Source organism: Aythya ferina, assembly GCF_964211825.1.
Source record: "Aythya ferina genome assembly, chromosome: 2".
Lineage (NCBI taxonomy): Eukaryota > Metazoa > Chordata > Aves > Anseriformes > Anatidae > Aythya > Aythya ferina.
Window position 1 is genome coordinate 24,416,071 of NC_140297.1, and position 23,447 is coordinate 24,439,517.

The following is a 23,447-nucleotide window of genomic DNA, read 5'->3' on the forward strand; positions in this document are numbered from 1 at the left end:
GGGAGAGCCAGGGATGGGCAACCGGTGGGTATGACTGCAGGAGAGTTGTGACTCAGATGTGAACACTCCTCTCTCAAAAGCAGAGGCTAGGAGCAAAATGTCTTTAATCAGCACTTCATTTAGCCCCCATAAGCGCACAAGTAGATTAAAACTGTTGAGAAAACATGAGAACACTTTTATATTTTGGGTTTTCTTTCTAGCCAGAAGAGCTAGAAACTATTTAAGCCACCAATAGCTCAGAGCCTGAGGAAGGCAACATCCCTGCATGTATTCCCTGGGAAGCCTCCCTGTCATCTGGAGGTGGAAGGAGGCAGAGTAAGTCTTTTAAGATGCATTAAATAGGCAAAGTCACTGTTTACAGTCAAAAGCTTCTTTTTAAGATTTCATGAGTTCTTTATTTAAAAACAAGCAAACAAATTCAGGTCACCTCTTTATCTCACTTAATTTAGGAAGGCAACTCTTCAAGCAGATTTTCTTCCTGCTTTCTTCCTCACCATCCTCTTGTGCACTGAGTAAGGAAAAATGAGAATGTGGGAAAGCCCGGACTTGGTTCATCTGACATTTTAGATGAATCTATTGTGGCAGCGTATCCCACAGTGCTTTCCAACCTCCCTGCACCATGCGAGACAGACGTCTTACCTGATGAATCTCACAGAAAGCCACACAGCAGGTTAAAGGGGAAAATTATTCTTCCACCTTCAGAAAAAAATAAAAAATAGAAGCCCGTCACAGCTTGTGTGATTTATGCAAGTTTTCTTTTTCTTTTTTTTTTTTCCCCCATTTTTTTTCTTTTTTATTTTCTTTCTTCTTTTTCATTTTCTTTTTTTCTTTTTCATTTTTCTTTCCCTTTTTCTCAACAATAGCCACATATCATCAAGTTCACTTGAACAGATTATAGCCTGTCTCCAAAGCATGGCCCCCACCTCACTAGGGAGTTATGATTGATGTGATGCATTACTCATCTCCCCTCATAGCTTGTATAATGAAGATCATTTGAGTGGGTTGCTACGTCCATAGTGACAAAATTGCATAGAAGAGTACAAGTAATGCCTCCTTGCTGTAAGCAGCTTATGGTGTAAACTGAGTGCATACACACAGCACAAGCATAGCAACAGGCTAAAAGGAAATTTGAGAGAACAGAAACAGAAGGGAATACTGTTCCTGGAAAGAGTGTTTCACAAACAGAAAACAACATACTTATCTAATTCCTCACTAATCTTCTAGGTTAACTCTGATTCTGGAAAGGCTGATGATGAAATAAGTGAAGAACACAGGAAAAATATGGTTTCTATCTGGAATTTCAAGTAAAAAAAATAAAAAATAAAAAAGGACAGTGGACTTTTGGCAAGGTGCAATTTGCTGTTTAAACTCCTCTGCTTACTTTCACAGCAAAATTAAGCTGAAGCGGGCTAATTTGGTGAACCAGCGTGGCTTCAGCACCATAAGCTCATTTCTGTTTTGTCTCAGGCCTCCAAAAATAATAAGTTCAAAATGTTAAAAAGGAGATCACATGGCTCCTTTCTCGAGGGATGAGACCAGGGTGGGCAGAGGGCAGGGGAGAGTAGGCACAATGACAGCAGAGGAGAAGCAGGCAAGGTGTAGCTGTAATGTATACATATATATGCACAGCAGTGCAGCTGCAGCTACACGTGAAGTTACTCTGATGCTTGTCTTTCTCCACTAACTAGTGAGTCTTCTGCCTGTAATTAACAGCTATAGCTACATGATCCCCGTGTAGCAGCACCAACAGATCAACATTTGCTCTGGGTTTGACTAGGCCCAGATAAAGGGCAGACATGCAGGGGACTGACAGGGGGAAAGCCTCCTGTCCTTATTTCTGCTCCTGCATGCTGCGGGTCTGTGTCTGGCAACAAGTGTTGTACATGTATTTGCAACATAGTGCTCGAAGAAAGTGACTCTGGGAAAGTGGGCCAGTGAGGAGTCAGGGATGAGAGAAGATGGAAGCCAACAGAATGGATGACAAGGCATCAGCACCTCCTACATCAAAGCATGGGGACACGTGGTTAACTTAAAAATTGCACAATATCTGTTTTTATGTAAAGCATGAAGTACAGTAATAGAAGAACTGGAATCTTCATTGTTCCCCTGAAGAAAAAAAAAAAAAAAAAAACAAAAAAAAAAAAAAAAGAAAAGCCTTCAGACAAGTCTTAAACCCCCAGATGGGTAGCAATGCTCACTTCAGTTAACAGTCTTTTCCAGAACCTAAACTTACCTACCTTCAAAGCAACCCACAATCTTTTCAGGTATCTACAGCTGATAGATAACGTTTTTCAGCTGCTTGCAACAGCATGCAGTATAAGAAAATACCTATAAATCTCCATCTTTAGTGCAAAGTCTGCTTCTACAGCTTGAATCTCTCTTTGTTTAGCATTGAAAACAGAAAGGAACAATTCACAATTAAATTCTACCCGTAAGACGACAATGTCTTCAGCCACTCCAGTCATTACTGGAAGAGGTTATCTGTCTGCTCTTCTTTCCTTGTCATTGCACTTACCCAGACTGTGGGGATCCAAGATGCAGGTTCCTTTCTGAACAGATTTAAACCCACATTGCAAGAGATTTATATTAGATATCCATCAAAGTGGAACTGGAATTGAAGCCTGTAAAAGCCAAGACCTGTGAAGCTCTAAGGGCTTTCTAAACTTGTGCCTGCATTCTGGTCTAATGCAGAGGTATTCCTCCTAGCAGAGTATCAGCAGGATAAATGGATAAGATAGCTTTTGTGACATAGGTGCTAGGGTTCAAATCACCCTCAAAGAGAACAAGAATCCAAAACTCAGGTCTTCTGCATCTCCACAAACCATGGAATGGTTGGATGAGGTGCCCAGCATAGTATCTGGTCACACCACTTGCACTCCCCATTGTGGATGGAGTCCTTCACTTTAAGGTAGTGCTTACATATTGATGTTTTTATAAGTTCGCTAAAACAGCACCAGCTGTGATCTATACTAGTCTCAGCATTTTAATGACTTTTGGCTAAACCTTCATAGCTAATAGTTAAATTGCCAAATGCTCCATAAAACAAATATGCCAACAATTTGCTAGTTAATCATCTATCATAAATGGATGTACGCAGCTGCTGAGATATATAATTGCTGTTTCATCAGGGTTGGTACGTTATTTACATAATTCCCTTACCGATTTAAACTTTTTTTTTTTTTTTCTTCCCTGAGAAACACAAAAAGCAAGAAACACTAACATAATGTCTCATTAAATGCAGCATGTTAAACAGACAGTTCTGGTCACAGCTGGTGGATAACAATAGTGATTTTCTTTGATGTATTTTAAAAAATAATTGAAAGTTGTATATCTACATATTTATGTCTATGCATATATGTGTAGGCATTGTTCTATACTTATACAAAATATTTGTATTTAGAATAGGCATACAACTATGTGTTAACATATTCAAATTAAGATCTGTTAAAAGTGTAGAAAATAGGTCTTTTATGCAAGTGAGAAAGATAAAACATGAGCAATAAAATATAAATCAGCATTTTTTCTTTGATTCTGTGCAGTATTTCTGATTAAAGAGAATATCAGCTGCAGAAAGAATCCAAGTCATACAAATTAATATGTTTTCGGGATAAGCATATTAAGTGTGGGTTTGTGGGTTTTTTCTTTGTTTGTTTTTGTTGTTTTTTGTTTTTAGAAAAATCCCAATTAAAACTGAAATAACACACCTTGCTAATGTTTTCTAAGTGAAAGTGCTAGGAAAAAGTGATTGGTAGATTTCTGATTTTGTCTTTTTTTTTTTTCTTTGTCAGGCTTGAGAGAGCAGATGAAATTATTTTACACCTAGAAAACTTTAATACTAAAATGAATGCTACTACAATTGTAGAAATAACACTAGCAATCAGAGCGCCTCCTATATCTAGGGCCTTTTTCCATGACCTGTTCTTTTATTTGAATGCAAGCACACACATATTAGCAAGATTAGCAGATATTAGCAAGATACTACCTATATTTGTATGACAGAAGCAAGGTATGTAGAGTAAGAAAGTAGCACATGGCTTGTAATTTGTTTGTTTGTTTGTTTAAGCTTAGTGTTCCTGCATTTGCTTTCTTTTCATGCTCTGGTTTCCGAGATCCAGGATTGAGAGCTAGGAACAGGGTCTAGAAGACTCTTCAGTACTTTGGGTGTTACATTCATAGAATCATAGAATCATAGAATATCCTGAGTTGGAAGGGACCCTTAAGGATCATCAAGTCCAACTCTCGACACCGCACAGGTCTACCCAAAAGTTCAGACCATGTGCCTAAGTTCACAGTCCAATCTCTTCTTAAATTCAGACAGGCTCGGTGCAGTGACCACTTCCCTGGGGAGCCTGTTCCAGTGTGCAACCACCCTCTCTGTGAAGAACCCCCTCCTGACGTCCAGCCTAAATTTCCCCTGCCTCAACTTAACCCCGTTCCCGCGGGTCCTGTCACTGGTGTTAATGGAGAAAAGGTCTCCTGCCTCTTGACAACCCCTTACGAGGAAGTTGTAGACTGCGATGAGGTCTCCCCTCAGCCTCCTCTTCTCCAGGCTGAACAGGCCCAGTGACCTCAGCCGTTCCTCGTACGTCTTCCCCTCCAGGCCTTTCACCATCTTCGTAGCCCTCCTCTGGACACTTTCCAACAGTTTCATGTCCTTTTCATGCTTTTTGGAAACCATTTAAATGCTCTCTGTTATAAACTGTGCAATTAAGACTGATTTGGTAAGTTAAAGTTTTTGTGAGGGTCTAGACTTTGGGAACATTTACAGGCAAAATGTTTATCTTCCTCCATTTTGCCTCTTCACTGGCATTTCCTCCTGATTCTTTATCTTCCTCTGCAATAAATAAATGCAATATATAAATAAATAAATAAAATTAATAAGCTTCAGAAAAATGCTAGAAGAATAAGATTGGAAAGTCTGTTTTATTTTAAAAAACAGTAGGATTAATAACTATACATTTTTAAATTCCCTTACCAAAACTTTTTGATCTTGATCAGAAAGAGCTATCTTTCAAATGGGAGGTGAGAGCACTCTGCAGTTCCCAGCTGCTCTTTGCTTCTTGGGTAGAAAACAGTTTCAGCTGAAGCTGTTTTCTGTACAAAGAGCAAGCCATATGGAGTTCATCAATGTTTCAATGTATTTCAGCCATTATAACCTGAGCTGAATTAAAAAAAAAAAAAAAAAAAGTGATTGAATAGAAAGTAGATGGTTCTGTATCTGACTCCAGTATTTTCTTATACCTAACTTTAACGTGCTGATCTCTAAATTATGTGCCTATAAGGTCAAGCATTTGGCATGAAAAAACAATGCCAGATTATGCTCCGTTTGACTTTAACCTGGCCTCTGACAGTATTCCCCATGACAGTCTTTAACAATGTAATTCTTCCTTGTTTTCTCCCCTTTAGATCACAGCTCTACTTACTTTCTACTACTCCTGTTTCAGGCTGCAAGCATCTGTATTCCTGAACATCTCATGATGTTTTGCCACCTCTCTCTGTTGATCTCACCAAAATCTCACCTCTCCCTACAAAAACATGGGAACCAGCTTATACAACAGTTAACATTTTCATAAAATTTCATATGTGAAGAAAGCAGCTTTCTGTAACTTCTTTTGCAATAGAAAGCATTTGTGATTCATGCCAGTCCTGACGTGGAAAATGAGAACCATAGACTGAAACCATCCTGAAGCCCCATGTGTAACCCAGGACACATTTCCCACATCTGGGTGAAGCAGTCCCACACAGCCACATATCCATTCACCAGCTTTCATACTCTGAGTAATATCCATCCTCTGCTCTGAATGAGTCAGGGTTCCCACAGAAAAAATGAGTACATAGTCTTTTGTTTTGGAGTCATATCCTACTAAATGGGTACAAGGAGAACAAAGGCAGGTGCACCTCACAACCCAAGTCTGGTATTTCCTGTCTTTTCAGTGCCTGACTATGCAATCTTAGGGTACTTTTAATAGTATTTTAATTTCTTAGGGCTCCCTTTTTAAACAATGCAAAGCTGAACATGTTCATTTGCATGAGAACAGTCTCTCCTGACCATCTCAGAAAGGATGAGAGCTCCACGTCTCTGATAGTAAGTGATTTGAAGCAACCGATGGCAATAGTGCAGTGTTTGAGCCATCTCCTGAAATGACTGCCATGCTGGTTTTATCAGTGGTTTCACAGGTATTTGCTGATAGCAGACTGAGGCTCAGGTCTCAGGCCCTATGCTGGGGAAAGTGTCTTACAAACTAGTGCTCCCCTTTCATCCTTCCCCCCTGCTTATCTATGGCACCTTTGCTGCCATCTCCTGCCACTTGTCTTCCTCTTCTGCTTCTGCCTCTCATTAGCCAGAAGTGATACAGCCAGCAGCTGGAGTCGTGGGAAGGACTTCTTTATCCAGTATGCTCTCTCATGCTGGGGCTTTAAAGTTGCAGAGCTGGCAGTTGGAGCAGTTTGCATTGCTGAGCCTCCCAGTCCCTACCTGAACTAGTCCCTCCTGGGCCCACATGGGCAATACAATGTGTTCTTTTCACCCCCAACCTCATTCTTGGAGCCAGGAGAATTTCTTTTGCTGGAAGTTTCTCCTAGAAAATCAGCCAGAATCAGACACCCAGCATGATTTTTTTCGATGCTTACAGGTGGCTAAAAAGTAGAAGTTTAAGCAGCTGCAAATAAGATCTGCCATCTGTAACAAGAAGTTTGAGAGAGTGAGGGCACATCTCACCTGTCCAAGAGTAATGGACTGCTAGACTATTGCAAAGTAAGTCCTCAATATAAGGCATGTGTTCATGGACATGGATTTATAGGTCTTGCACTGAAAATGTTCTAATTTTTATTTCACTTCATAAGGCAATGATTTTATTCCTTTCAGTGTGTCAAGTGGTGCCATGGACTTGAACCTTAGAGTCCTCCCTCTTTTTTTTTTTTTTTTTTTTAAGCCAGGGGGTCACACTCTGTCCTTTAATACAGCCACCACCAAGCCTCACTAATGTTAGGTTTCCTTCAGAGGATGAAATAATATGATTGAGTCCCAGAAAGCAGACCTCAAAGTCAGAGGCTTTATAAGCCTGATTCTCAGACCAAAGGCTTTAGCAGGTGGATTCTAAGGATTTTATTATGAGGAGCTTGACATGGAGTGGAAACTCTGAGCCATGAGGACTTGCCCTTTCTCTCAGCCAGCTGCTGAGCTGCAGGTCTTCTGACTTTGTTCCAGCTGATATTGATGGCTGTTCACCTGCTACCAAACAGGCTACAAAACCTTCCAGCAAATACCTTTTACAGTAAGGTTTTTTTTTCCTTTCTCCTAGATTTCATCTGTGAGTAGGTATGTAATACTAAGAAAAGCATATTCAGATTAAAACAAAGTTAAATACCTATAGGATATTTAGGTGTTTATATATGCTGATGAGGGAAACAATTTATAGTCAAAACTAATCACTGCACTGCATTCTTGCACAATAGACTGTCAACCAAATTAACAAAAAAAAAAAAAAAGAAAAATGCAATGTAATACTATTCATTTATACATTCTACAGACTTAAAGGTATATTTCTGATAGATAATGAGGTCACTAACTGCTTTTAAGATGGAAAACGCAGATATCTATTACTGTTTACCCCTGTGTTAGTAAAAATAACTCTCTTCAAAAAGTGAAAAATAGATCTTAATATTGATTAGCACCATGGCCACATACAATACTCAACAGGAATTTTCTGAGTGCTGATTGTGGTTAATATTAGATTTCTTTTTCCTCTCTCCCAAATTTTTTGGTTGTTTACAATAATGTCAGAGTTTCATGGACCAGCATCAAGTCACACATCTCACACTCCTGAAGTAGCTTGGTAGAGGTTAAAATAGCCTCAGTCCCCACCACCCCCAGGAGCAGCAGCACTGCACAGTGCCTCTTCTACACTGTCACACTCCCTTCATATGAATGAGTTGGAGGCCACACTGCAATGGGATACAGGACAAGACCTGGTGGACAAACTAGGTGGACTTCGTTGTCATGTGTGGGACTTCCTGCTCCCCTTTGCATCCCATCAATAGGGACCAGCCTCTTTACTTGTGACCCCACACCTGCTCTCATTTTTTTTTTAGTAAATGTCGAGCCTCACATGTGAAACATTATGATGTTGATTCCTGGATCACTCAGCCATGAATTGTTGTTTAAACATCACATCCTCTTTGACTGGTGGATCCTGAAATCAGCTCTGCCAGGCTGCATTCATAGTGCTGTGCTGTAGCTTGTGACTGGAGCCAAGCAGACGTCAGTGTGAACTCCATCTCAGAGAGAAGAGGAGGGTTCAAGGTGCCACGTAAAGGAATGAAGATGTATGCAAAACATTTGCTAAAGCAACTGCTGAGATATGTCATGGCATATTGTAAGCTACCTACCCAGTATGAGGAACTGAATACAGGTTTGTGTCCACCAACCCATATTTGCTGTCGAAGGCAATGGATCCAGTATCAGTTTGTGTAGTTTCTCCTCCTGCAACAGGATCATATCAAACATTTTTACTATATATATTTTACTGTATACTGCAATAATTTAGTTCTCTGTTCCTGAAAGAAGATTCACCTCACTGCTCTCTTTTTTTTTTTTTTTCTTTTCTTTTCTTTTCTTTTCTTTTCTTTTCTTTTCTTTTCTTTTCTTTTCTTTTCTTTTCTTTTCTTTTCTTTTCTTTTCTTTTCTTTTCTTTTCTTTTCTTTTCTTTTCTTTTCTTTTCTTTTCTTTTCTTTTCTATTTTTAATCCTGGTCTGATTCCTAGTCAGTCTCTTTCTACAGTGCCCTTCCTTTCAGGCTTGATTTTTTCCATGACAGCCCTAGCATCCCTTAACAAGAAACAGTTATAGAGCACTGTGAAAACTTGGTGCAATCTTCATTCATTTGCCTCCTTGTGCAATCAAGACCTAGCCTAAAGTTGCAGGTTTCAGAACTTATCAAGAGGAACGTTTACTACCATCATCAAAGAGGGCTGAGAGAATATATTCTGTGCTATTTCATCATAGTGCTGTCTTGTGAAGGTCATATCTCAGCATTTTACTAGGCACAACTCACAGAGGTTCAGCAGTGAACTCTTTCTGGGGAACATTTCCCAGCATAAGCCTGCATGTGAGTGAAAAATATATAGGTAGGGAATTGCCAACAAAGCAAGAGGAATAGGACAATATGAACATTTGCCTTTCCCAACAATAATGGAAAAACACAATTAATTTTGTGGAAGGCATTGCACATTTGCACAGCAGATTGAAAATACAATTTAAGGTACAGGAAACATTGTATTAAATTTCTAGCATCAGAAGACATAACCAGTTTGCTCTTTGCTCTGGTATAGATGGTCATGCTCTTTATGTCAGATGTGATATCTGAAGATGACTACTATGGTTAATAATATCATCTGATCTTCTAAATCACTGTCTTACTTGATTTTTAGTTACCCACATCACTAATGTGTTTTCTGTTGTAATTGCCCCCATCATGTTCCATAGGGTTCCTAAAATATTCTTCATCTCTTATGCTTTCTGAAAGCCCAGTGAATTTCTCTTCTGTGACCTAAAAACAACAGGACACACTTAGATAGCCCAGGTCAACAGTAACCACCTATTCACTGCTTGGATACTGTAGAAATACCAAGGATTTAACAGAAAGAAAAAAAAAAAAAAAAAAAAAAAAAAAAGATGAAAAATAACTACCTACCCTCACCTTGTCCAAGTTCTGAAAGGAGACTTTCAATATGACAGCTCCAAATAGAGGCAGTGAAATACTTCACCTGTTCTTCCACAGAAACCAGAAAAATAACAACCACCACTTCTCACTGTCCTCACTTCCCACAGCCCATGCTCCTTCACCCTGACAGGTAGGACCCATGTCAACATCCTGTTACTTTTGAGGGAAAGAGAAAAAAAGAATGGAAGAAGGCACCTCTGGAGAATCCTTGCTCATCCCAGTGCAGAAAGAATCCTGGCTAAAAAGCAGGCAGACACAATTAACTAACCAAGAGCAGTGCTCTGTGCTGGAACTGACCAACCTGGACCTCAGCAAAGCTTGGGGAAAGCAGAGACAGGTTCAGAGAGGTTAATGCAGCTTCCTGTAAATCAGCAGAAAGCAGACTCCTCTGCCTGAAAAAAAAAAAAAAAAAAAAAAAAAAAAGATGAATCATGTAGACATGATCAGTTCATGTAAAAACTTGTAGGCACCAGGTACTGGGAGCTATGGTGGTACCTGAGCTCTCATCAGAGCCTGGATGCCAGGAACATCCATGCTGGTGCACTGGAGGCCCTCATCCCCCTGCATGCTAGCCAGTAATTTACTGGCAGAGTGGCCAGGCCAGAAGCACCAAGCTGCAGGACTGTGTGCACGTGCATGTTTTCAGAAAGCAGGCACTCTTCAGGAGCTGTCCTGCTTCCAAGATTCCACTTTTTTACAGCTGTTTACATTCTTGTTCAGATAATGTTTATGTGAATGTAGGAAAAGTAATGAAGACTAGTTTTGTTAAAATCATACACCCACAGGGTGAGAAGAGAATTCAAGAAATACTCCAGTCATCTCTCCATCCCCTCCATCCCCCAAAGCATGCTGTGTGTGTGTCATCCCTGGTGCTGGGGTCTTTCTGTGCTCCCTGCAGACCTAGTGTTTCATTATTGTTATTATTAGATATATTTTTTTTCCATCACTAGGGGTGACCTCTGTGCTGATTGCCAGAAAGATTTTTTTTTCTTCCAGCCACATTGACTTGTGTTCAGCAGCACAGTCCTTTCTACCTGACAATTACTCTGTAAGCCTTGAGATGTGCTGCCCTGAGCGAAGCAACCCACAAAATGTCCTTCAAAAGCAGCCCATCGGTATCCTCCTCCAGCTCTCCCCTGCCACTGCAATGGTTGCAGCTTTGTGTGAAGCAGCCAGGTCACAGCAGCAGTCTTGGTCCTGGCCTCCTGCCCTTTGGTACTATGTGTACCAGCTTGAGTTACCAGCTAGCGTGAGGTGGATCATGACATATAATGAGGATATCCAACTTTGAGCCCCAACAGACCAAAAGCAAGGGGAGAAAACTCTGGTGCTCTTCTATCAGTTCATTTATCCTCTGCCACAGTGTTAAAAAACTACTGCATTTGCAAGTGGGACAGCAATACAACCTCATTCACAGCATTCATGCTGTCTTTCTCCCCTTGCACATGTATGTGTGCCCAGGTAAGCCAAGCCTGCTCGCTCCCTCTGGGATCATGCTCAGATCATTTCAGTACTGCAGCAACAGAGCTGGTGCCTCAGATGCTTTAAAACTTTTTGTTTTAAAGCTTTTTGTTGTTATTCTTTCTATACTTCCCAGTTAGAGTTTGAACCAGAAGCACTGAAATGCTCCCAGGAGGTTTCCAGTAACACACTGATGCCTTTCCAAGACTTCACTGCCAGTAAAAGTCAGATGAAGTTTGGGCCAATATCTGTGTTTACAGATTCTGGAGTGAGCTGAACTGAATTTGTCAACCTGAGCTGTCTTAGGTTCACTGCAACACCTGTCTGTACAAAGCCACTTTTAGCTCTCTTGCACTCATGACTTCTTCTATCTCGTCAGTCATTATGGCACACCTCTCATGTTGGAAGGGCTGACAGAAAAACTGCCTTTGATCATGTGCGATAGTCACTTTATGATGGGGAATTACAGAAACAAAAGATACTGGGTGTGACTCACTCACTTGATGTAAACACCTAAAATAGGTCAGAGCCACATCTGTGCCAAGCGCCACGGGCTGCCAGGCCAATGCCAGGCCACAGTTGCCTTGGCCTGAGGTTGGCCTCAGGAAGGGCCAGCAGGGCAGACCCTGAGGCTGGCTGCCTCGGAGGTGTCATTTGGTGAGGAGAAACCTGAAAAATAGAACTGCTGAAAGTTGTCTTATGATAAAGAATATGGTGAGTCACTGCGAAGCAATTAATAGCTATTCTTTGGGGATTTACTTTCTCTCCCGCCCACTTCCTTTTTCTCTGTCCTCAGTTATCTAGCTAAAAATAGAGATGAGTAGTTGAGTGCCTGAAGCAGTCACTTACCTTATCAGTGTCATCTCAATGAAGTGTACAATTAATTTCTGTTTCAAAAATGTCGATTGGTTATAATATTCTCATTGTGGCTGAACAACAGCAAAACATTTATTCAGTCTTGCACATGCAATACATAGGCAGTCAGCATTCTCACCACATTTATCTCTCATTTAGTGGCAGAAAAAGAGAAATCTTCCTGTAAGGCTCCATCTGAAATGTAGCTCATTTCAGCTGGCACATGATGGATTATCTCTTTGCTCCCTTCTCTTTCTATTTGTGAACTTGACTTGTGAATGGTGGTGGTGCAAGGCTGGGTGACAGCAGCTGCTGCCTCCTGCTCTCCATCAAGGCACAAGCGACACCGGGCTGGAAGGATACAGCCCAGGCTCTGCTGACTGCCTGAGGGTCCTGAAGCAGTTTCTTGTGCTGCCTTCACCAAGGAGAAAAGCTCTGGATGTGTAAGACTGTGCAAGGGGGGAAATTACCTTGCATGTCCAGCTGGCATAATGGAAACATTCTGAAGGGCAAAACTATGTTGCTCGTCTCTTAGATCCTTACCTTCCTCATGTAACACATTATGGAAATGCAAATATGAACTTATTGGAAATACATTTGTCATTAATCTTTAGCTGTTTCTGACATTACAAATCAGCATTTGGAAGCTCTGTGAGCACTAAAACCATCTAACATTGTATCCCATCTCACCACATGTTTTTTTCATTCATTTTCCTGGGATAAGAAGTCAAGAACAGCAGGAAGTGTCAAAGACTTTAATCAGCTGGATCTTTGTGTTGAAATTCTTCAGGTATGAAACCTGAAAATAAAGAATATAATAAATCCAGTTTCTAATGATAAATATATCAGTAATAAAGATATAATATTTTCCAAAGGAGCAAGGTTTACATTTTTCACTTTCAATTTGCCGCTCCCACTGAAGACAGTATAAAGTGAAAAAATAGGCTTACTAAAGATAGATCATGCTGAAATAACATTATATCTTTCCTTGACAAGGTAATAGGTTTGCTTTAAAAAGAAAAAAAAAAAAAAAAAAAAGAAAAAAAGAAAAAAAAAGAATTGCAGTAGAACTCATTTATCTGGTTTTCAAAATGCATTTGACATTATGTCACATATAAAACAATTAGTTAAGATGACGAACATAGAGATAGCACACAAATTCTGAAATAGATAGTGAGCTGGCTCAAAGTGAGATGGCAAAGGGTCCTGCTGCAAACAGAAGTACCAATAAGTAGCTGCCAGATGTGCCTCTCAAGGCTTAGTCTTGGGACTGATCTTACTTAATGTTTTCATTAATCATTTTGACATACTAAGTAGAATAGGTTGATGAATGATACAGAACAAGAAGAGCTCAGGTTTGAGAAGCAGGAAATGAATGTTGTCATGAAGACAGGCCGAATAAATTAAATTGTATGAATGCAAAGTTGTGTCTGACATAACACAGACTCCTGCTATAGGCTGGCAATGGAAGAGAGAGATTAGCTGATCGTGCAATGAGTACATGACATTAGGAAAAAAGAAAATGAAATAAAAGAAATGTATTGGTCTCCATATTTCTGACTGAAGTAAGTACTAATTACAGCTACAAGCCACTTCTGGGACCTTAAGTAGAAAATTACCAACAATTGCAGTCATCCTAAGATGAATTCAAAGTGGCTACTAAAATGAACAAGGAAACCAGAACACACACACACACACAAAAAGAATTTTAAAGCTTCTGACTGCATTTCAGTGCCCCTTTTGTCTTCCAGTGGTCAGGTACCTCTTTCCTCTTCTGTTTGGTGTCCAGTTGATCAGACAGCATGGAATGATGAACAGTGTGGCCTGGCTGTATGTGTAATAACAGGATGAAAATTATCATATTAATGTAAGATGTCAGAGAGGAATATAACTTCCAAAAGCCCATATCAAGAGCCTCCTAGAGGGCCCCATTCGGTTAAATATGTCACGACACATACCAGTTGCTGGACTGGTTCTTCATCCGGTGAAGTGGCAACTTTCCAGGTTGATTTTGGAGCTTGCTGTCACTTTTGACACCATTCAGAAGATAACTCCAGTCTTCATGCTGGAGCTCATCCTTAAGGGCCTTTTACATTTTTCTGAGGTAGAGTCATCCAGATTAGGAAAGAAACAAGACCACAGGGCTAAAGCAAGCAACCACACAGCTCAATAGCAAGTTTCTGTAAGTATTGTGCAAATAGTTTGTAATTACTTTATAGAGTTAAATACTTTACACAAAGCCTCCCTAAATTCAGGATAATAGAAAAATAAGTAAATATTGTGAGTTATTGGCAAACAATTTCTTACCAGGAGTAAAAGCTTTTATAGTATTTTTAATAAATAAACTCTTCTGCAAAAATGAATTGCAAAGCATTATAAGAAAAAATAAGAAGATGAGCAAACAGAATGATTTCAAAATCTCTTTAGAAATTAAACCTGACACAATTTTGCACTTCTGGTGGCAAGTTCTAAGGCATACGGAAGACTACTGAGAGGTATTTTTTAATCACTCTTTTTTTCATAATGTCTTTTTACAGCTTCCATGTTATCTTTAGTTTTATAATCCAAACAATTCTGAGTTATTTGTACAACTATAAAATATAGAGTTTCTCTAACTTAAACAATCTGTTCAGCAATCACAGCCCTGTATATACATTTTACATTCTTCTGTCTATTTTTGATGGCAGTATCTAAAATAAAAATGGCATTTTCATAAAAGTAGCTTTAGAGGGCTATGAAAGAGTATAAAGTGAATGCATTTTCTTAGCAAACACAATTACTAAAAGTTGCAGGTATCCTCTAAGACAATCTCTTTTGCAGTCACTAAAATCAAGGGTATAGTCAGACACTGAGCTGTAACTGCAGTCTCCCAGCTGTTCTGGTCTTTTCCAGCTGCTAGTGAGGAGCAGTTCTCTCCCATAATGGCTGGGGAGGCCAACCAGGTCCAGAGAGTGGGGAAAAGCCTGTGGAAAAACCCTTCCAAATGAAGTGCTCAGTACTCCAAGGGTCATTTTTTTTCACCCAAGGACTGAGAGCAATGAGGATTTGTTCACCTGAAACACCCTCAAAAGTCTTCTGAGACGTGGAGCATCTTGCCTGGCTGTCCAAACTGAGCTTAAATGCTGCCCTTGTAGTATTATTCACTTAAAGATTTCAAAACACTTTCCAACAGTAAGACAAGTAATTTCTTTCCCCTCTATATATTTGCACAAGAAAATGTTTTAAATTTAAAAAAAAAAAAAAAAAAAAAAGAGAGATCCAGAGTGTGAGTTACTTACGCTCACATATGTTGCTCAAGTGGTGAAGACAATCCTGTTATCCTGAGTATTAGTCCTCTGTAGACTATTTCATGGTGCTATTTCACTGCAGTCATGAAGTATGATGCTAATGCTGGACACAGCTAAAACAGGGAGTCTGTGCTATTGGTGAATTCAAAGCACCAGTTCAAATTCTTAAGCATTAAAATCACAGAAGGAATCACTTGTCTTTTTGCCTTTTCATTCTTAAACCAAGTTTAAATGACTCAGATAGACTTGTTTTAATTCATCAGATAGTTTACCTCTCTCCCAAAAAGGCCTTAGGTGTGATGCACAAAAGCAATTAATAAATTATTCAGCTCTCTCCCATGACTTTGTGCATTAATACATGAAGCCTCTGACCCCCTACAACATGAATGTTTTAGTGATTAAAGAGACATTCTGGCATAAATAGGTCAAATGTAGAGCTATGGAACTTCCTTCACCATCTGAATCTGAGTTAGTAGTCTTTCTCTCTTTAATTATAAAATCCCAGAAATTCTGGGAAATACAGAGAAACCTGAAATCCTATAAATAACACATAGCAATGCTTTGCTTCTTTGGGGTTTCTCAGGTGTTGTCATGTTCTGAACTGTGCAGCCAGCATTCTTCATACATTAATAATCAAGAAGAGAGACATTAAGGAAGAGGAAATATGTGAATAATACAAGAGACAAGGGGAAAATAATGAAAGCAAATGTCCTTCACCTGACATTGGGCATGATCATTTTGTCCCTGTGCAAATAAATCTCTGGCTTCAGTTTTGGTAATAAGGCAGTAAGTTGCTTATAAGTGGTACTGAAGGCAGATAAAGACAGCTGTACATCCAGATAGCTGTAATTCTGTTTTACATAACACTGCAGAATTGAACCCTTTAAGATAATAGCCAAAAATTAAAAAGGTCTTTTAGCAGCATAGTGTTAAACAGGGTCCCTGGCATTCTCTGGCGTTACGAAAAGTTACATTAAAAGCAGCTTCAGAAAACGTGTCTTTCCTAAGCTTGCAGTCATCTGATCAAACTGAAGGAGGGCAGACATGCCGGGGTAGCAGATGAGGGTAAAGGAGCCTGCAGCTCCCCCTGCAAGGGAGCTGGTGGGCAGAGCCAGGCACTCTGGACAGGGGTGGCTGCAACATCCCTGCACATTGCAAGCAGTCCCACCTCTGCTGGAGGGCTGAGTCCTCTCTGGTGACAAAAGACCACAGCCCTGAACAGCCACAGAGATAAGGTGTTTTAATGAGTGTGTTAGACCCTGATTGTTTAGCATCTTTCTGTAACCCGCAACCAACATCCTTTTTTATTTGTTCTTGCTCCCTTGCTGTCTTATTTCCCCACAATGAGGATTCCCCAAGCTCTTGTTACTGGCACTGGCTGCTTCCCACGGGCAGGCAAGCAGTATATTAAATTCATTAGCATTGGCGTGCCTATAGCTCATACGCATATTTTGCCCTTGGGACAAAGTGGTGACCCTGAATATCTCCTCCACCTTCCTGCCTTGCTCACACTCCATCTATGATTCCATTTAAGTGCTCAGCTTTCAGCTGCAAAGGTTCCAGGGTTCCACTTACATCAGGGGATACCCAACAGGTGATAGCACCTCCAGATAATTTTTACATTTCAGTAGCTTATTTAATGTATTAATGTTATTTAATTAGTAGGAAAAAAATGCTTGAGAAAGATGTCAGGTGAAAAATGCAGCTTCCTTGTGCCAAATACAGTCATTTGAAAGCTGCAGTTCAAAATCACAGCTACTTTGTGTGATGTGGTTACAACTCTTCAGATACAGAGCACCTAACCCTGAACTGTTTAAACTCCATTTTTAACATTAGATGGTTTCATTGGCTACTTTAATCCAACCTGACTTTAGACATCTAATAGTTACCTTATTAAACAAACAAACAAACAAACAAACAAACAAAAAAAACAATCACTATACTAAATTTAGAATAATGTGCATAGATCCCAACTATTTTTATGTTTATTGGAAGATGCTCTTTTTCATGCCTTCTTCACTGACTTTAGAGGTAGTGATGATGCTAAGGCTTACATGGCTATTAAACCTCCAGAGTCTGGTGAGATGAATAGCAGAGAACTCCAAGGAATCAAATCTTCCAGGCTCTGTGCTATTAAATTCTCCCTGAAACTTGTGTGCATTCTCAATGTAACATTCTAGTATATGCCGCACATTTAAATGATGTTTAAAAGTAATAGACAATACTGACAAAGAAAGTACAATATCAAAACAGAATAACAGTTAACAAAGTTGTACTTATAGGAGAGGAAAACAGAGATTCCTCCTGCCTTTCCTGTAATCCAAGTTTAAAGAAACATATTCCATACTGGTTCCTTGTTTCTTGGCACATCCTGTTGAACCATGTTTAGTTCTGCTGATGTTCACTTAGAAGTAGTGATTAAATCTTCCTAGAAAAAGAAGAAATCTTTTCAATTACAAGAAATCAGTCCAAGAAGAAAATATGAATGAAGCCAGAGAGGAAAATAATAAATAAATAAATAAAAATTATAAGTCTTCCACTTGATCCCAGCACAACTGCAGTTTTTACTGGGAGTGACCTTCTTGGAAAACTGCACTACTTTTATTTAGAAATAGGTTTGAGCAATAGGTTTGAATTTGAATGCAGATTTTTGGGCACCAGTGTTTGGCACAATGTACATCAGGGTTATGGTTTGACCAACTATAGAAATAGAGCCCAGTGACAAGTATCTATTTGCATGCTAAATATGGGTTTGTACAAGTAAATGACAGATTACATATAAACACTCATTGATGCTAATCTGGCAAAAAGCAGTTCCTACCATATTTTGCTGGCATGCTTTTGAAGTCCAGCTGAAAATATTATCCTTTCCTCATCTAGCCTTAAATAACATGAAAACAAAATAAACTACCATCTTTCTATTTGGGTTAAGCAATACATCTTTGTCATATTAAAAACCATACACTGTGTTTTTTGTGTGACATGCAGTGGCTTCATTTTGACAGATAATGGGAAGCCTTTGAGCTTCCAAGTGGAGACCATGAAAATTTTGATGTTGTGCTTTTAGCTGAGCCTTCCGAAATCTCATGTGGATACTTGAGTACTGAGTTCTTTGTATTTTGTAATTTGTTCCTTCCTTCTCAGCTCAAGCAGAAACTCAGGCAGAAACTCAAAGTCAAATTTGGATTTACAGGACAATAGTTTCTGTCTTCATTTACACAGAATTGATGTTTTCTTATTGACAGCCTATGGATAAGCTATTTTTTTTTTTTTTTTTTTCTTTTCAAAAGGGTACTTGTAAAATTATCCTGTATATGATTAAGAGATTTATTATTCTAACATTTTGCTGTCTTCCCTAGCTTCATGCTATGTCTTGGAAATATTTATATTCTCCTTTTGTGAGTCATATGCCTAAAAGTCTGAAGAAAAAAATCAGTGTTTGTAAGCTCTAGTAGGAGTAATCCATTAATGAAATGGCTATGGATTTCCATCCAATGTGCTGTCCATTAGCTAGTACAGCTTTACAATATGTAGATTTGGAAGTTTCCTGCATGACCAATGAAGATCTCTAACTTATTTGCATGGTGAACAGACAAAGAAAATAGCTGTTTAATTTTCTGTTACGAGACAAGCTCAGTGTATGACCTCGTATTTAAAAGCATTTGATCTTTAGCAACTGCTGAAAATAGATTCCATACAAAGCATGAACTTGGCAATGTGAGCATTTCCAATTACACATCTTAGCTTTCATGCTCAGTGCAGTATATCAGTTCTCATTTGTGAGTGCACCAACTTTCCAAACCTTGTGCTACATCAACCAGAATGGCATTATTTCCTTTCTCTCTCTCTCTCTCTCTCTCTTTTTTTTTTTTTTTTTTTTTTTCCCGTGGTAAATTTAGTTTGAGGCATGTTCATTATGGTTTTTATTCTTCCTTGTAATAGGACTGTGCTGACACTAGTCATTGAATTAATGAGAACAGGTGTCTTTTTGTATTTTCTCCCTCCTGTTCACCCTGTTCTCCTACCCCCTCAATCCCTTTCTTTGAGTGGAGATCTGCTACTTCTTTGTTCATGAATAATGTGCTGCTTTTCAACTCAATTAGTACGTAGTATCAAAAGAGGTTTGTCAGGTGTTGTTACCTGAAGCTCCCAATAAAAGCACTTTTAAATGTTGCTTCTTCTGTACACTGTGTAACCTAGTCAATAGCTAAAATAGGCATAGTATGTCAAACTGGAGTATATCATATTCTATAAATGAGATAAGAAGGTGGCTTTTAGAGAGATCTATGGAACATAGGTTTGCAAAGGTATTTGTGTCTTTGTGTGCACCAATGCTTCTGAAAAGGAGACGAGGGAAGTGTTCATGGAAGTATGATTTTTTCCTTAATTTTTTTTCTCTAAAACAGAGGAATTCCAGACAACTGCATGAATATTTGTATTATCAAGCACAACAGAGGAAATAAAATGTTTTGATTGCATATTTGATTGCTTGAAAAGCTCAAGAAGTGGTTAGAAAGAGTCAGCATTAGAATAGGCCACAGAAATCTGCAAAATAAGATCATATACCATACAGATGATGCAAAACAGCTAGGGAGTACATACTAAACATCTGACTATTTCTCAGTGACTATTCTGCTGTAGGATAGTGGGTCATAAAGATTATACACAGAATCCCCAAGTATTATCTAAGAGTATAAATAGTCTAATAGGAGAAAGAAACAGCTCAGTGGCATGAAGGCAAAAGAACAGTACTTCTGGACAGGTAAAAACGCGGTCATAAGAAACAGTACTACCAGCAACCTACTATGCTTATATCTTGTCCAAATGTTTATTAATCTGTATTTGCTAATACTTACTATGTAGTGATACCCATAGGACAATAATATTTTCTTGTACTTTAAAATTCAGCAATATTTTCAAAATACATGGTATTCATGAACAATATTTTATTTTCTTAATGATCTCTGCCATCTTGAGAACCAAGTGTTAAAAGGATTTTTTCATACATTTTTTCACCCTTAATTTTGACTTCTATCAAGCAACTTTTATTTTTTAATTCTTTCAGTTGGGCATTACTGTCTGACTGATTTGACTAATACCAGTCCTTCTTCAATTCAAATCATTATGTTGGTGATGAGGAAAGAGAAATAGTCTAATCATAAAATAATTGAGTTTTAAACTGTGAAGAGGAGACAACAGTAATGCAAATTTCATGTTCCACATAAAAATTAACAATAAGCAACAACTTTAGTGGTTGAATAGATGAAATTTTAAGCTGATTTTTTTTTTCTTCTTCTTCACTTGCTTCATATCCTGGGTTTAATTTTCCCTGAGCTATCTGGACTGAGAACACCAACATTTTTTTAATGGACTAATATATAAAATCTGTTTGGAATTAAAAGGTGCTTACTGTGAAGTTGCTGTGAATTTACTCTGGCTTAGATCTGTAGTGCAGCCCCAGATTTTCTCCGTAGCTGCATTGCTATCATGTTTTACCTACTTTGAAGAAAGACATGGCCCAGGGATGAATGGAAGATGTTGCCTCTGTCTTCTGACCTACACTAGTGTAAAGCATGAAGACTGGGAAATGTAAAGCATTGTGGAGTCATGACGAGGGTGAAAAAGCACAATGTCAGGAATGTCACAAATACACAGTAAATTCTCTCTTTCCAGGGAATAGTCACTGTCAGTTTCTAACAGCAGTGTCCTACATACTGGAATATTTTCTGAATATGATTCCTTCTATAAAGAGAATGGTGAAAAATGCACTGTGTTGCCTCAGAATCTGGCCCTCTGTCTCTTTGACAATTTTATCCCTCAGAACTTTATCTATCAGATCATTCTTATATTTTCTCTTACTCCAGGGCTTCAAAAAGTTAGATTTCAGATTCATGTGGGATGTTCAGACCCCGCTTGGATAAAATGACAGTTAAAAATAAGTAATAAATATTGCAAACATCAGATGAAAACCTTTCAGTTCATTTACATTCTAAATATTAATAGCTGTGAGATAAATTATATTTAATGTCCAATTACAGTGCAATAACTGCCTGGTCTATATCAGAGGACTGAATGTATCATGCCGAGACTTAATTGGCACTATTAGACTTTGTACTGATCTTTTAAATGAGTCATGTTTTTTGAACTTTTGCTCATTTTATGAGCTGTATAAACACAGGAAGATCCAGTCATTTCCTTTAGTTCATTCCTGATTTTTTTTTCCCAAAAATTTTGAGCTTTGGTTAATTGTAGTTGCTTTTAAACTCTTCAGTTTGGAAGACTTCACACATATTTTTTGGATTATTTTTTTTTAATAGTTAAAGGCTTTTTAGCTGAAATCTCAAGATAACCTGTTAACTTACACAGAGGGTCTAGTAAACTTGTGAATTCCAGAGTTTAGAGTAATTGCATAATGATTCCAAGCAGGTATTGTAGTGCCTATGAGTACTATATTGACACTCTGAGGATAAAATCCTTCAGCTCTGATAGCAACTCATTTAACATTTTCCAGTGCTAAACTAAAAAAATAAAATTATTTCTAAAATATGTAAACAATAGCTGTCCCTTCCTGTTTATCCTAAGATATGTATGAGAGGATGGAATGAAATGGAATGGCAGAAAGTCTGATTTACTAGGCTTTTTACAGTTGTGGACAATATGACCGAGTTATATAAATAAATGACTCATTGCAAAAAGGTTTAAATTTTATAAGCCAATGCAACAAATTCCAACTGTTTTAGCTAAAACTGATGGCTTTTTGTAAAGTCCAGTCTGTCATGTCTACATGCATAACAGCCAGACCTTTTTACTGATGTTCTTAAACTCAGATATGTGCATTTTGTCTTCGTGTTGGATGTTTATAGACGTGTATGCTTGAAAATTATGTTCTTTATACAAAATGTCATAGGATATGCATAGTGCTTTCAGAAAATTAAATCAGCTAGGTCACAATTACCAATCGTTAAGGCAGGTAGATCACTGTGCTTCAGAGTAAGCTCATCCTCACTCTAAAAATTATGTGAAAGTTACACCATCTTCTATAAATATATGTGTGTATATATAAGTGTACAATCCAGGACAGCAAGAACTAACACCAAAAAAAAAAGCAAGCTTTTTCTGGCTGAAAGAAGAGACTAGATGACCCAAAAGGATTATAATTTTTGTTTCTCATCTGTATTTGACATGTTTTAGGATTCTCCACACTCTTCTTTCAGTAAAATTAAATTGAAAGTATTTTCTTAGGTTAGATGTTAGGAAGAACTTCTTCACTGAAAGGGTTGTGAGGCACTGGAACAGGCTGCCCAGGGAAGTGGTGGAGTCACCATCCCTGGAAGTCTTCAAAAGACGTTTAGATGTAGAGCTTAGGGAAATGGTTTAGTGGGGACTGTTAGCGTTAGGTCAGAGGTTGGACTCGATGATCTTGAGGTCTCTTCCAACCTAGAAAATTCTGTGATTCTGTGATTCTTCATTGACTTTACTGTAACGGAATCAGCAAGTAAAATGTGTTTATCCAGTGAATCAACAACTATCTACAGTTATGCAGTAATATATCATTAACATAAAATTAGTTTTAACTGCTTAATCATTAACCAAAAATAAGTATTATGTTGCATAATATAAATAAGAATTATGCTTTTTATTATCTTGTTTTGCCCTCAAGAATTGATCTCATTCTTAGTGGATGGATGTATAAGGAGACATAGACACAAATATGTATAACAACCCACAAAAGATATGTAGAAAAAACAAAGAAATAGTTTGAATAATGGACATCAGTGATAAGATCCCACAAAATAAAGCTATTTTGGCTCTATTAATTGTGACTTCTAAAGGATGCATGAGTCAAAGTTACTGTCAGTAATACCTCAGACCATCCTCACTTCTCTAAAACCTTCTGTTCTGTATTTATTGGAACTGAATTGCTCCAGCTTAAGTTGAAGTTCAAGGAGAAATGTTTTTGGGGAAAAAAAATAAAATAAACAGCAAAACAAACAAACAAACAAAAACCACCAAAATCACAAAAGGCAATCTATGGTAAATGATTCACCAGCAGTTACACTGTAGTTGCTAGTACTTAAAGCCCCACTCCTTCATTTGGGCCCTAGAAATATACAAACCAAAAC

General features: G+C 38.4%; 2 long non-coding RNA genes across 2 annotated transcripts in view; one reads left to right on the top strand and one right to left on the bottom strand.

Moving 5' to 3' along the window:
- Nucleotides 1–354: 354 nt before the first annotated feature.
- On the bottom strand, nucleotides 355–1,282 carry LOC311432214. Its single transcript, XR_014689900.1, has 3 exons — nucleotides 1,198–1,282; nucleotides 640–696; nucleotides 355–508 (listed from the first exon to the last, which is right to left on the bottom strand). It is a non-coding gene; the product is annotated as an uncharacterized lncRNA (long non-coding RNA).
- A 10,433-nt stretch (nucleotides 1,283–11,715) lies between these two features.
- The window catches only part of LOC311431986, a 100,169-nt gene continuing 88,437 nt past the window's right edge, over nucleotides 11,716–23,447 (top strand). Inside the window, exon 1 of the long non-coding RNA XR_014689754.1 lies at nucleotides 11,716–11,896. This is a non-coding gene — a long non-coding RNA (uncharacterized lncRNA). The remainder of the gene's footprint in view (nucleotides 11,897–23,447) is intronic.